The 15470-nt window shown below is 39.2% G+C and overlaps 1 pseudogene; it reads right to left on the bottom strand.

Annotated features, from left to right (window-relative positions):
* Positions 1-9687: 9687 nt before the first annotated feature.
* Positions 9688-14185, bottom strand: LOC145111827 (secreted RxLR effector protein 161 pseudogene; annotated as a pseudogene).
* Between the last annotated feature and the right edge of the window lie 1285 nt (positions 14186-15470).

Below are 15470 nucleotides of genomic sequence, written 5' to 3'. Positions count from 1 at the left end.
CGCAAAGTTACAGGGTTTGAAAAGTTGTTTTGCTATAATTAAGGGAGAGGAATTCATAGTTCATTTCAAATCTAAAAGCTTAGATCGAGATTTTAATTAAACTTAGTCAAGTATATATATGAATGTTATGTTGAAGAGATTCGAAATAAGGAAATTCTATATATGGAAATGTTATAGCAAGAGACTGGTAAAGTATCACGTCTTTATGTAAGACATTATGTATCGTATCCCATATGCTTCGAGTATAGGATCGATTACATATGCTATAACATTAATCTATTCTAATTTTCCAAATGCCTAGGGCATTAAGAGGGAAAAGGGACTAGAACGAGATATGACTAAAATGGTTAAGCAATTGTCAAGGATAAATAGAGGTTTACCAAAGATTGGTTGCTTATGGACAATTGGAAGATATTGTATAATTTGGAAGGACCATGTTGACATACTCTGAGAAGAGGTAACTCTTGTTTAGAAGTGATAGTCAAAATGGGAATATGGAAATGTTTCCATAAGTGGAAGTTATTCTTTAAATCTGTATAAGATTAGAAAACTTAATGCAAGAAGGATGTTCAAAGGGATGTACTTTGAATGTGAGACTTCGTTTCCATGGAATTGATCTCCATTGGAATACTTTGTAATGTCTGTTGCCAAGTCTCTATGACTTTTGTGCATAGTCATTACAAGAGGATCATTGCATATAAGTATAGAATCTAAACAGATTATAGCAAATGGCAAGAATTTGGTATTCTTACATTTATGATAAGGATTTGGAATTGTGAAATGAGTGTCATTGAAATGCTTTCAACTGATCTATTTCATAAAGAAAGGACCATAGGCAAACATAGTGTGCATTCTTGGAGCATGGGAAAACTATTGTTTTAATTCAAGTGTTAAGTTGATAAATCGAAACATTATACAATGAATAATGTGTAATCAATATGGTGATTAAATAATAAGTGTTTTATTTATATTCATAAGTTCTGAGACCATATTGGATTCGATTATTCTTGTGCTTCACTTTGCATGTTTTGACTTCCCGAATAACTAGGTTATTCAAACTATCCACAGTCGATCATACTTTGGAAGTAGGTATTGAGGCAAGACTGTCATGAATCTGACAGTAGAATGTCTAAGTGTTTTAGAAATAGCACAAGTTTGCTGCAGTGTTCATGAGTACTCCTGGAATAAGATTCGAGTATTGGATTAAACCCACGCTCATCTGAATCACTTCATGGATTTTATCACGAGTGATTGTGAGACGATAATATCTTATATTCTTAAAACAGAGACGTGTGAGTTGTAGCTTACAAATCGGTTACACATTGATGATGCGTAAACGCACCAGTAACTTGGTGTTATAAAATGCATTGTTTTATGTGATTTGATGAGTAAATGTAGCAAGCATATGAGTCAAAGTTTATCCATTCCTTTTACCCTTAGAGGGATAAAAGCGATATCTATGGGCCCCTCGATGATTTAGTGATGACAACCCTAAGTGCTTGGCCAAGCCTGGACTGATTTGATTTGTTCAATTAGTCGGTCGTCATAAATCGGAAATCAGGAAACAACAGATGGACAGAGAGAATGATTATAATCCATGTCTCAGTCCATATGATATCTTGTAGAATGGAGGAATATATGATCCCTTATCTAATAGACGCGTCATTGACTAGGTCAGAGTTCGACAGTGGCTTTTAAGCGCTACGATTACTAATCGGGATTTTGGAGTCGTACTTGCAATAATAGTTATTAGACTTATCAAAGTGGGAGACTATTGGATTAGGTGTCTAAGCTCATAACTATAAGTGGTATGTACTTGATCCGAAAGTAGCATGGTCCATTCGGGTTGCATATCACCAGGACAATTTGTGGATGGATATTTGAGTAATAGGTTATTTATGATTTATTAATATATTATAAGGTCTAATATATTAATATGAAATCATATTATTTAATTAGTATTGATGAAGATTTAATTTGGAATTAATTAAGTGATCAAAAGAGACTAATTAAATTAACGAGGCCTGATTATGTAAATAATTGATATATATATTGTTTGGGCTAATGATCCATAATGGGCTAAGTTTATGTAAGTTTCCATGAAGAGTTAGCCCACATGAAATATGGATCATAACCCAAAGTGTATAGATTAGGGTTTACCCATGACTTTTGGATTCCTACATATATATACATAACCCCATGGCTAAAATCGGTTACAACAAGTGTTCTTGGAGTTCATAATCGATTTATGTGCCTAGTAATCTCTCTCTCAAGTCATCCAATTGTTTAAGGGTGTGTTGTGAACCGTTTGAGGCATCACATTTGAGGTGATAAGTTCTTAAAGGCCAAAACTACAAGTTACAACAAAGAGGTAATTCCATAACTCAATTTTATGTTGTTTATGTCAATTGTATGCTAGTTGTAGGCTTTTGGAAACAATATTGCATGTATAATTAGAGAAAACATAGATCCAAAGCATTTAGGGTTGTATGTGCACCATAGGATCTTGTAGTATACAAAACCCAACAGAAGGTACCTATTAGAAATATAAACATAAACATATAATAATTAACTTGACTGAATAATAAATGAATACATACCAGTAACGGTGTCAGGTGTTGCCCTGGGCTCCTCTGTTGTGAGTAGGGGTGGCAAATCGGGCCATCGTATCGTGTTTTTGTCTGACACGACACGACATGACATGGTTTTATGTAACACGAACACGACACGACACGACATGATCTCGGGTTTTTTCTAACTAACATGAAAATGAACCGATTAAAAAACGACAAACGCGACACGACACGACAAAGATAAGATAAAATATCAATCAATGTATTTAATTAATATTTATTAATACATAACACGAAAAATACGACAAACACGAAAACACAACAAAAATGTTAAATCGTGTCAATTTGGTGTAAAATTTTGAACACGAACACGACACGACACGACGTTGTGTTTTTTACACTTGACACGAACACCACACGAACACGAATTCGAATTTCAATTTCGTCTCAATTTCGTTTTGTGTCGTGTATTTTTTTCATGTCGTGTCATCAATTTCCATCCCTAGTTGTGAGCTGAAAAGCACAAACCCTGGCCTTCGGGGCCTCGACCCTCCCCTGGCGCCCATCTGTGATCCGAAGGGTGGTCGGAGCTGGTGCCTGCACTGGCCTTGCCGCAAGCAATGGACAGTTGGCCTTTACATGGCCAACCTGATCATAGTGATAGAAAATCCTGGTACTCAATAATTAAGCCTGTTGGTGACACTCTCTCGCAATATGTCCCTCCCTGCCATATTTGTGGCACCCAGTCGTTGATCAGAATTGTCCCTCATGCATCTTCCCACACTTGTCACACGTGCAGCCCCTCTGACTTCTGGATCGCAAATTATATGGATTAAAATCCTTCTATGTTGGATGAGTTTGACTGGTGTCTGCCTCTTCTCTCTCGTGTGGGTCTTAATCTCAATCTCCCTCCTTCGAGCGAATGACTGCATATAACGTCCCAAAAGTTTAAGGTAAAAATTTCATTTTTAATTAGCCAAAAACCAATGTTCATTCATTGTAAATAAAAGATAATTAGAGTGTGGTAATGTATCCTTCAATATCAATGATAAATCAAAAGATAGTGCGGAATAAAACTTCAGGGTATGCAATGTGATCATGCCGAGATCTTCCCTTTTTAACCATAAGTACCTAAAACATTAAACACAAACTGTAAGCATAAAGCATAGTGAGTTTCTCCAAAGGTACCATCTACCAAACAAGAACGGTCCCAACCCAACATACATGCTTCGAGCCCAACCTACACATTCAGGCCTAACCCATATAATTCGGCCCAACCCATATAAAACATACATACATATGCAATTGTCACAAAGAAAGCTAGCATCCTACATCATACAATCCAGTGGACAGATATTGGTGCCTTCGACCCACGAGTATAGTGAGAAGACTCACCTCGTAATGCAACTCAATAGTAAACAAGCTCCAAACTCTCGATACAAGTACTAAACGCCACCTAAATAGCCAGGCAAGGAAAACCCTTAGTTCTCCCCTCCTAGAACTAACAATTTGACTAAAGTTCCACAAGTGAAAAGTCAACCCTAGGAGTCAACAGTCAAAGTTAAAGTCAAGATCAGTCTACCTCCATGTCGTGGCCATCCTTTGGCCACGTCGAGGCCCATGGGTCAAAACCCGATTAGCATCCAAATCAGACAAGTCCAGGTGGCCTTAACTGATCTCAAAGTCGTGGCCTCCTATAGCCACGCCATGGCAGAATAAAGAAAAAACAACTGATCCATTCCAAATCGCTACATCGTGGTAATTGAATGCCACGCCGTGGGAAATGGGTTTCGAATAACTTAATGGATTAACTTGTTTCCTTCGACACCAAGAGCTTCAAAGCTCAAATCTAGTCCATACAATGGTCTAGATGTATAATGTTTTCAACTTTATCCATTAAGACCACTCAAGAGATTAAGACCTCAAACCCTAAGTTCCAAAAAGGCAAAACATGACATGAACTTAACCATTAAGTACTTATTCTTTGAGGTCCCAAGCCCATCCTCTCCAAAAGAGCTTATAACACCAAGACAAACATAAAAGTTGGTGCTTTTTAGACATCCATGTCAAATGCATGTCTGAACTTCGTATTAGTTTAAAAATAATGGTTTTATGACCAATAATTCATGCATGACTCCAAAACCCATTCCTATTTCATATCCAAGTCATAAAACACTCCAAAAGTCCCAGAGATAAAGTTGCAAACTTTATGAGATCTTACCACCCCAATCCACCAAGACATGAAGAATATGTGACAAATCTATATATCTAGAAACCTAAAAATATAAAGATTAAGTATTGGACTCTTACGATCGTCCAGGAGATATGCTAGAAGATGAAGATGATGCTTGCAAGGGAAACTAACACACCAGAAGGGCTTCCTTCTCCTCCAAAGGCCAAAAACACCACAAGATTCTTCAAAAAAGAGATCAAGGAGGTCAGGAAAAATTAAGGTTTGAAAAGAGAGTGTTGGAGGCTAAGGGTGAGCAAACCCTATCTCACACATTCCTTAAATAGGGCTTAGGACCTGAAAATTAGGGTTTTTTGTCCTCAGACGGCTACCATGCCGTGGCAAAATACTGCCACACCATGGCAACCTAATTAAAGTCTGCGAACATTCTAGATATGCCACATAATGGTGGTGCCTCCACAATGTAGTGGCAACCCGAACTTAATTAATTTAAATTAAATTGAATACCTCAAAATTCCAGATGTTAGAACTCTCTTCCACTTGAATCAGACTTCGTCCTTTAAATCCACTGCAACAAATAACTCGGGTTAATGCTTTCTCATCTCCTCCTCGGGTTCGCATGTCCATTTGGAACCCATCCGATGCTGCCATTGCACTTTCACCAATCCAACTACCTTGTTGCGCAATGACTTCGTCTACCTGTCAAGAAGAGCAACTGGTCTCTCAACATAGTTCAGATGCTTGTCCACCTGAATATCATCGAACATAAATATTGTGGAATCATCTGCCAGATACTTTTGTAGTTGAGAGATATAGAAAGTGTTGTGGATATGGCTAACCTTAGCTAGTAGATCTATCCGATATGTGACCTTGCCCACCCGGGCGATGATCTTGAAGGGAACAATGAACCTGGTGCCCAACTTGCCCCGCTTCCTGAGTGGGATGACACATTTCCAAGGCGACACCTTCAGAAGCACGAAATCCCCGACCTGAAACTCAAGGTCCGACCGAAGGCTATCAGCATAGCTCTTCTGACGGCTTTGCACGGTCTGAAGTCTACCATGAACATGCTCTATCAGATCAGTAGTCTTGAGTACCACATCAGTACTCCCCATGACTCGCTGCCTAACCTCTTTCCAACAAATCTTGGTCCGACATTTCCTCACATATAGAATATTAAAAGGAGGTCGGTCGATACTGGTGTGATAAATGTTGTTGTATTTGAACTCAGCTAAGGGCATATACGTATCCCAACTCCCACCAAAATTTAACACACATGCTCGAAGCATATCCTCAAGAATTTGAATCATCCGCATGCTCTGTCCATCAGCCCGGGGATGATAAGTTGTACTATAATGCAACTGATTACCCAACTCCTTATGGAATTTCCTCCAAAAACATGGAGGTGAAACAAACATTCTGGTTTGAAATCACTGAAACTGGTAACTCGTGTCGTGCAACCACCTCACGTATGTAGACATCAACCAACTTTTACAAAGAGATGCTCTCCTGGATCAAAATAAAATGTTCACTATTGATCAATTGGTCCATGATGACCCAAATTGAATCCACCCCACAGGATGTCCTCGGTAACTTGGTGATAAAATCCATGGCAATATGCTCCCATTTCAACATGGGGATATCCAATGGTTGTAAGTTTCCGTGAGGTCTATGATGTTCGGCTTTGACTTTTCAGCAAGTCAAGCACCTCTCCACTTACCATGCCACATCCCGCTTCATGCTAGGTTTAATTGTCAAGTCTAAGATCATGATACATCTTCGTTGCACTAGGATGAATCTAAAACTTCAATTTGGGTGCCTCCTCCATCAATACCTACCGTGCACCTCCCAAATAAGGAACCCAGATCCTCCTATGCAAAGTCAACTATCCAATACTATCATAATTACAATATGGGATTTGAACCACGATTCACTCACTCTTCCAGTGCTCCTCCCTTATGGCCGTAATCCATGCCTCGCGAATCTGATCCAACAGTGGGGAAAAACCGTCATCCTCAAAAAGAGATCTTGAATAGATGCAACATTCGCCTTGTGACTCAGCACATTGGCCTTCCTAGGGTGATACATAATCTCGCAATCATAGTATTTCACTATATCAAGCCAGCTACCCTGCCTCATGTTTAGATTTGGTTGATCCATCAAACACTTCAAACTCTTATGATCCATGTAGATGGTACAACGAACCCCATAAAGGTAATGTCGCCAAATCTTGAGGGAGAAGACCACATACCCCAGCTCCAGATGATGCGTAGGATAATTCTCATCATGAGGCTTCAACTGCCTCGAAGCATAAGAAATCACATAACCCCTCTGCATAAGCACTGCACCCAAACCCGTGATCAAAGCATCACAATAAACCACAAAATCATCCACACCGAAGCATAAGCAATCACGTAACCCCTATGCATAAGCACTGCACCCAAACCCGTGATCAAAGCATCACAATAAACCATAAAATCATCCACACCCTTAGGTAGATTCAAATGCCATCTGCTGCTCAGGCCCCAACATAAATTTACAGGCTTCTTCATTAATCTGGTCAATGGAACTGCAATCCTGTAGAAATTCTCAATGAACCTCCACATATAACCTTCCAACCCAAGGAAACTTTGAATCTTAGATGGGGATCTCGGAACCCCCCACTGCATCACGACCTCGATCTTGGCCGAATTGACTGTTAGGAAGAAAAGCGGATAACTAGAAAAACCAAAAGCGCACAAGACATAGTATTTATGTGGTTCGGTTAAGGTGACCTACGTCCATCAGAAATAGGGGAGTATTCTTTATTTTAGAGCTCTCAAACATAGGTTAAAAGTGTTGGATTAATGTCTAAGTCCATAACTATAATTGGTAAGACTTGACCCGACCCGACATGGTCCATTTAGGTTGCATGGCATCATGCATTTGGATAGACTATAATGAGAGAAATAACACTTAAGGTTGGTTAATATATTATAAGTTCTAATATATTAATAAGGTTATTTAATTAGTATTGATCAAGAATTATTTTGGAATTAATTAAGTGATCAAAAGGAGACTAATTAAATATATGGGTTGATTGTGTAAATCATTCATTCTTATATATGTGGGCTTGTGATCCAAGATTCCTTATGTTGGACTAAGTCCATGGGGTGACCCATGGATACTCCATGGAGGTTAAAATCCATGGAGCATAAGGAATGGGTAAAGTTATGAGTTACATGGTGTAACCCTAATAGCCACCATATAAAAGAATGCCATGGCTCAAGAAATTGTGCACTAATGTGTGAGTGTGAGGGCTAGACGATTTCAAGGAGTGTTCAAGTTTCTCTCAAGTTATTCCAAGTGTATTTGGTGTTGTGTGAACCATTTGAGGTGTCACACTTGGGGCACTAGGCACTCAAGCTTCATGAAGACATTCTACATCAAAGAGGTATGTATTCTATCTTGTTATATTTATTATTTTGTATGCTAGATTAGGATAATACCTTGGATGTTCATAATTGTATGTATAATAGAGAAAACATAGATCCAAGGTATTTAGGGTTGCATGTACACTTAGGAGTGTTAGAATGCTCATAACCCAACAAAAAGTACAATTAAACAAAGGTTTTTCTATCCCTAGAGTTCAAGATACAAAATGACCTAGCATCCATCCCTATTTATACTCGAGGGATCAGAGCTAAAACCCTAATTGGCCAAGCCCTTTGGCCCACATGCCCATGAAAGGTGTCAACCAATCGGAATTCACCATGCAACATCTTCTGGAACATTCTTCCATGTCATAAAACCCATGAGCATCAACTACACACATGATGAAGCACCTTGTGCCATAATGGAGCATCATGATGTACAAGTGGCACACCATGAACACTAATGTCCCAACATCCATCATGGTGGCACAACATGGTGTAATCCTTGAGCAATACCAACTTCTGAGCATCATTTAACAATCTTGAACATCATAGAGGACTTCATAGCATACTTGGATCATCAATGACCAAAATGATCCATCTTTCACCATGATGGCGCAACAAGCGAATGGATGGCGCAAGGACTTCTAGCTTGGAGGAACATCACCATCTTGGCGCAACAAGAACATGCATGGTGCAACATCATACTCCGTTGTGAAACATGAGTACACCATGGCGTAAGAGGGATACCTCATGGTGAAAGAGGGAGTAACTTGGCGTAGGAAGGAATGCCCTTGGTGCAACATCATCCTTCTTGGCCCAACCCTTTATCAGATGGAGCAACTTTGTCCCCTTGTTGCTCCTTATCACTCCCAAGTGCTCAAATCCTATTCCAGGTGCTCCAAACCCCCTTTTATATGATCTGTTCATTTTCCTAACAATCCATTCCCTTCTTAGATGACCCATTCCTTTGTCACATGCTCCATGAACCCTAAGTGCTCCATTGAGTTCCAGGTGCTCCAAATGCTCCATGAGCATGATCCAAATGCTCCATGAGAATTATCCAAATGCACCATGAGAATTATCCAAATGCTCGAGTTATATTTAACAATCTGCACCTTCACTTGAGCATCCTATGAACTCCACCTCAAACAAGAACTTCCTCTCCTATCCTGCCATTCTTCCCTAAAGGGACCTACCTCCTGCAAACATCAACTAAGTCCAAGCAAAGCTTGAACTTCTCTATGGGTAACGACTTTGTCAACATATCTGTTGGTTTGACCTTGTTATCGATCTTTAGAATTGAAAACTTGTCTCCTTCTAGAATATCCCGAATGAAATTCAGCCTGACATCAATGTGCTTTGTCTTCTCATGATTCACAGGGTTCTTAGCAAGACTCAAAGCACTTTGAATATCACAATGCAAGACATACTTCTCCACCTTCAGACCAAGACTCTGAATAATCCCTTGCAACCATATCTACTCCTTGAATCCTTCCGTTATGGACATTTACTCGGATTCAGTTGTAGACAAAGCAATGGTATCTTGTAGCCTTGACTTCCAATTGATGGAACATCCGTATAAAATGAATATGTAGCACGTCCATGACTTGCGTTTCAACAAATCACCACCATAATCAAAATCAACATATCCCACCAAGTCACTATTTCTATTAGCTCCATACACCAAGCAAACATCCGTCGTTCCCTTCAAGTATCGCAAGATGCACTTTACATATTCCCAATGAGTCTTCCCTGAATTGCTCATAAACCTGCTAACCACACTAACTGCATGAGCGAAATCAGGTCTGGTACAGACCATAGCATACATGATACTTCCAACAACACTTGAGTATGGAACCCATCTCTTGTACTTCCTTTCTTCATTAGTAGTGGGTATAGAGTTTGGACCAAGTTTAAAGTGAGCCACCAAAGGAGTTCCAACTGGCTTGGACTGATCACAATTGAAGGATTGCAGAACTTTCTCAATGTACTTCTTTTGAGAAATACACAACCGTCCTGCTTTTCTATCCCTTTGTATTGTCACACCCCCAAACCAAGGATGGTGGAAACGTCCGGGGTGGAGGACTTCATGTATTGTATCATAACAACATTTGAAATAGTGATTAAAGTAAATACAACCAACATATATATAATTGAAAGAGTTACATCATTGTATGAATTACATGTTTCCAAATTAGTTACAATATGTTGACAAAATGTAAAATGTTTGACGCCTTAACGTCCCATCCTCAAAAGCACTTGGCTACCTGTTTAGTGATTTCCTGAGAATACAAGTTGTTTGAAAAAGTGTCAACACAAAGGTTGGTGAGTTCATAAGCTTTTGTTTTGTATTGATAAAAGCCTCTCTCTTGTAAATGTAATGTTTGTTCCAGAAAATCCGATATTTTCCTTAAAATGTGTAATGTAGTCTTATATCCAAAGACCGAAATGTATAAGTAACCTTTCTTGCTTACAGAAAATAATGTAAGTTTAAATCGACATAAACGCGTTTGATTTCAATGAAATTCCCGTAAATTCCTATGCTTGTTAATACTTTCTGTGAGTTATTATAACCATACTATGACCTAGTTGGCCTGAAACGACGTTCTTCAGGCGTCAGAAATGTTATGACATTTGTCACCCCAGACCTGCCGGTCTAACTGTTGCATGCAGTTAAGGTGTGGGTTTGTCAAACCCAATATAGATCTATATACAACTATCACGCTCTCCCTCCAGGAGACTCTGGTTACAATACAGGACTTATTGGTAAAGGTGAAGCGAATGTCTCACAAAGTCATTAACGAATTTACGTGTAACGTAATGAAAATCCCTTTTGTATAAATGTACCCTTTTTGTATGAGTGTATTATGTAAAGTATCATAAACTATACCTATTACAGTTTATCAAAACAAGGGTAGTAGTAGTAATGTATGTAAACTATACATCGATATAGTTTACCCAATGTTCGTATGTAATGGATGTAGTTTGATTATAACAAATTGTTATTTCTATGCTTTATCTAGCAAAATCCATTTGTTAACTGTTGTATGTCCTTATACTAAGACAAAATGGCATATAATACAATAACATATAATCACATAAAGATATACACCTTGCTCACCATGTTACAAGGTGTAATGAAATTGATAGCATTTTTCTGTTGTTAACAATTTCTATTACTGTTCTTAGAAAATTTGTAGAAAAATCATCAAAGGTCCAAATCAGAATCCGTAAATTCTGAGAGTTTGGAAAATGAGTCTAGTTTGTTCATAAATTTTCTCACGATTTTTAGTGACCTCCAACTTAGGTGAAAACGTCCATAATCACAGACTGGTCCGGATTGGTTCTTGAAATGATAGGCAGTTTTGTAAAAATCACCATAAATTGTACAAAAATCTTATGGAGATGTGCAAGTAGCCATTTTAAAGCTAAGAACTTGAACTACTTGAACCATGTACAGTTTTGAAAACAAAAATGTTTAAGTTGACCAAAACAGTCCGTGAATGGAGTCCAACTTTTCTGATGAAAGCTGTTAGAAGAATTTAGTTGTGTTCTTGGTGTTTTAACTTGTATTCCCCCCCTTAAAACATAAGAAAACATGAAAATGTAGGGGTATGAAATCACCTTGTGTGATTTCAGTGGATGAGTGTGGGAGAAGGGAAGTGTTCAACTCAAGAACACTTGAAGAAGCCTTGAAGATTTCGAGAATCTAACACCAAAGGGATGGAATTTGTGTGAGCAACCCATGATTTGAGTAGAATGAAGGGTAATAATCACAAGGAGGATGAGTTATACTTACCAAGAGTGGAAGAGAGCTTGAAAAATGCCTTGGAAATCTTGAAATTGTGAGAGAGAGTTTGAGAGAAAAGGTGTATTTGATCTTTGGTGGGAAGTGTGAAAATGAGAGAAATGTGAGGAGAGAGGGGGTTTTCCACCCTTGACCAATAGTGTGGCTGGTAAAATGGTGGGGAAAGTACTCTTGAATGTCCATGTATGGTGAAAGGACAATAGCTGGTCATAGAGTGGGCATGGGGGTGGTTGCTTGAATGTCCACCTCAATTATTCACCCACTAGATTTTACTCTTCAATAAAGATTTTCATAAAAATATGTTTAAATTATGAATATTTAGGGTCTTATATGTTAAAATATGATTTCTGGAGAAAATATCGCGTTAAAATAATTAAAAACGGACTTAAAATGGAGCCGTGGTTGAAAACCGGGTGGAAAATGCCAAATCCGAAGTCAGGAGGGTGACTTCGGCCTTAGGAGCCATGGAGCCGAAGTGGGGCTTGGTCGCGGATGCGGGTTCGAAGCGGAAAGGGAAGCTGCGGTCCGGGTAGCTAGAGCCGGAGGCGACTTCGGATGCGGGCTGCTCCATGCGGCTGCGGTCGGTGGCTGCGGCTGCTGGCTGCGGCTGCGGCTAGATGACCGCGGATCCTCAAGGAGACTCCGGTTCCAGGTGGGTTTGATCTCTATAGAGGGACTCCGGCCCTAAGAGGCTATTTTCCAAGGAATCTTCCCGTTTCGCATGGTTTTTCGCCAAATCAAGTGTCGGGATGACCCAATTGATTACAAAAAGATCAAGAGAGGTTTTGAGAGAGATTTGACATGCTTGGAGAGATTTCTCGATTTCTCATACAGAGAGAGATTTGGGAGATATTTCACATTCTTGGAGAGATTTCTCATATAGAGAGAGATTTGGGAGAGATTTCGCATTTTTGGAGAGATTTCTCATACAGAGAGAGATTTGGGAGAGATTTCGCATTCTTGGAGAGATTTCTCATACAGAGAGGGTTTTGGGAGAGATTTCGCATTCTTGGAGAGATTTCTCATACAGAGAGAGATTTTGGAGAGATTTCGTATTCTTGGAGAGATTTCTCATACAGAGAGAGATTTGGGAGAGACTTCATATTCTTGGAGAGATTTCTCATACATAGAGAGATTTGGGAGAGATTTCACATTTTTGGAGAGATTTCTCATACAGAGAGAGATTTGGGAGAGATTTCGTATTCTTGGAGAGATTTCTCATACAGCGAGAGATTTGGGAGAGATTTCACATTCTTGGAGAGATTTCTCATACAGAAAGAGATTTGGGAGAGATTTCGCATTTTTGGAGAGATTTCTCATACAGAGAGAGATTTGGGAGAGATTTCGCATTCTTGGAGAGATTTCTCATACAGAGAGACTTTCGGGAGAGTTAGAGTAAAAGAGATTGGGAGAGACTTCTTTTGTGACCTTTTTGAGTGCTTGGCTTTGTAACGCAAGGTTTGTAACCCTCGTTAAGTCTTGTTATGATTGTTACATGCCCCCGAGGGTTAAGGAATAATGTTTTATCGAGTAGTTTCATCACTTGTCCTGGTTAGGGTTTAGAGTTTCCGAAAACGTGAAAATTCTAAGTGATACTTTCTATTAAGGTTGCGAGTTGTTCGATAAGAAACACAATGGAAACCCTAATATACAAGGGTTAGATGAGTTGACCGGTTTGACTTGTTGACTTTGGTTGACTTTGACTTGGCCAAAATTTGACGGTTGTCACATGTATCTCCATTCCAAGTATCTTCTTTGCTGCTCCCAAATCCTTCATTTAGAACTCATTCTTTAAGGTCGCCTTCAATTCATTTGTTCTAGCCATATCCTTGGCTGAAATGATCATATCATCAACATATAGAAAAAAATATATGTAGGAATATGGTGACAATTCCTTAGAGTAGACACAATAGTCGAAATAGTTCCGAGTGTAGCCATGTGAGATCATGAATGAATCAAATCTCGTGTACCATTATCTTGGACACTGCTTCAAACCATACATGGATTTCTTCAACAAACATACATGATCTTTCTTAGAATTAAGGAATCCTTTTGGCTGGGACATAAAAATTTTCTCTTCTAAGTTCCCATGAAGAAATGAAGTTTTCACATCAAGCTGTTCAAGCTCCAGATCAAATGCACTCACCATGGCCAAAAGAACCTGAATTGTCTTCTGCTTCACGATCGGTGAGAACATCTCGTGATAATCAAATACTTATTTCTGAGAAAACCCTTTTTCCACCAACCTTGCCTTGAATCTAGCTGGTTCAACTTCTGGTATCCCTTCCTTCTTCTTTAAGATCCATTTGCATTCCATTGGCTTTGCTCCCTTTTGTAATGGAACAAGATCCCATGTTTCATTCTTCTCTAAAGAATGCATGGCCATCAACCAATCATTGCCTCTTTACTCGCCACAACCTCTTTATATGATTGAGGCTCCTTAGTGTTAATGTCTTCTCCAGTTGCTAAAGAAAAAGCAATGGAGTCAAGTTCACCTAAATTCACACATCCCACATATATACCAGGCTGTTGAATGACCCTTTTTGATCTTCTCTTTGCTATAGATTCAGACCCATCATCCTTACCGACATCAGCACCGCTGGACGAAGATCCCATGAGTTGCTCTTGGGTTTCATCTTGTCTAGGCTGTTCACTACCGCCTTGCTATTTGTCATTTATCACAACTCTGTCTAGAGTTTGAGTTGAAAACTACACATTCTGGCTAGCACCGTGATCTTTGTTCCATGCTTGAATTGTATCATCTCCTCTCTGGTTACCCATGGCAGATTCATCACCGGTTATATTTCTGCCCATGATAAATTTAGGAGCTTTTTCTTCTTCTGTACACCAAAATCGATATCCTTTTCCTCCTGTTACATATCCTAGAAATATGCACTTTATTGCCCTTGGCTCAAGTTTACCATCGTCCGCATGAGCATTTGCGGGGTATCCAAATATACGTAAACCAAAATAGTCAGAGGGTTTCCTGGACCATACCTCTTGAGGAGTCTTCAGTCTATTGTAGTGATGGTGATCTGTTCACCAGATAACAAGTGATGTTAACTGCTTCCTCCTAGAATTGCTTGGATAAGTTAGCAATTATTCGCATGCACCTTGCACGCTGCATGATTGTTTGGTTCATCCGTTCTGCCACTCCATTTTGTTGTGGTATGTGCCATACAGTGCGGTGCCTCACTATACCTTCTGCCTTGTAAAATTATCAATGGAGCATTACAAAACTCCAACCCATTGTCAGTCCTCAGAGTCTTGACCTGTTTTCCAATCCTTTTCCCAACCATGGTCTTCCACTCCTTGAACTTCCCAAACACCTCATCTTTGGTCTTCAGAAATTACAACCAAAACTTCCTTGAATAATCATCAATGAACATCACAAAGTATGAGCATCCTCCTTGATTTCCTTGCTTGTGTGTTGACCGGTACCGAACTTCAATTTGCGATGCTTTACCTTAACACAAGCTTCA

This window comes from Lactuca virosa, chromosome 5 (assembly GCF_052849685.1).
Source record: "Lactuca virosa cultivar CGN04683 chromosome 5, Lactuca_virosa_CGN04683_v6, whole genome shotgun sequence".
Taxonomy (NCBI): Eukaryota; Viridiplantae; Streptophyta; class Magnoliopsida; order Asterales; family Asteraceae; genus Lactuca; species Lactuca virosa.
This window is presented reverse-complemented; position numbering and strand designations above follow the sequence as displayed.